This window comes from Colobus angolensis, unplaced genomic scaffold (assembly GCF_000951035.1).
Source record: "Colobus angolensis palliatus isolate OR3802 unplaced genomic scaffold, Cang.pa_1.0 Scaffold272, whole genome shotgun sequence".
NCBI lineage: Eukaryota > Metazoa > Chordata > Mammalia > Primates > Cercopithecidae > Colobus > Colobus angolensis.
In genome coordinates, this window is record NW_012115955.1 from 2,603,301 (window position 1) to 2,604,004 (window position 704).

Consider the following 704-nt stretch of genomic DNA (forward strand, 5'->3'; position numbering starts at 1 on the left):
CAGGGTGACATCTTGTGGTCAAAGAGAATATCGCTTCCAGCCCTGAAAAGCAGCCTCTACACTTCAGCTGGCCTAAACCCTTCCAGGCCTGCAAGTGCTGCCCCTTAAGGGTGTTTCTGGTGAGCCCGTGGGCTCTCATCACACATGAAGGTTAATATCCAGATGCAGCAGACCCTGGTGACAGTGGGCTCAGACCCCATTGTGCCACTGCTGGGCAGCCCCGGAGAAGTCAGGCCAGCTCAGAGGATGCTGCAGTAGGGTTTGGTAGTCAGGGCAGCGCGAACCACCACCACCAAGGAGAACAGACCCAACCGTCAGGGAGTGTTCCTGTGTCAGCTGTAATACCCATGCCCACTTCACAGTTAGGAGTACTCAGTTTCAGGGAGATTAACGACGTACCCAAAGGCACACAGCCAGTGGTGGAGCTGGGATTCTAGCCACATGTGCCAGGCCTCCAGCCTCAGGTTCATCAGGCCACACCACAGGCAGAACACTGGCTCACAGCTGAACAGCTGCCCTGGGGCACAGCCTCCCATGCAACTCAGCTGTGCTTGGGAGGATCAGGCAGGGTGTATACCCTGCTTTTCTTACAAAATCAGGAATGCAGCCAGGCGCGGTGGCTCAAGCCTGTAATCCCAGCACTTTGGGAGGCCGAGGTGGGTGGATCTCGAGGTCAGGAGATCGAGACCATCCTGGCTAACATG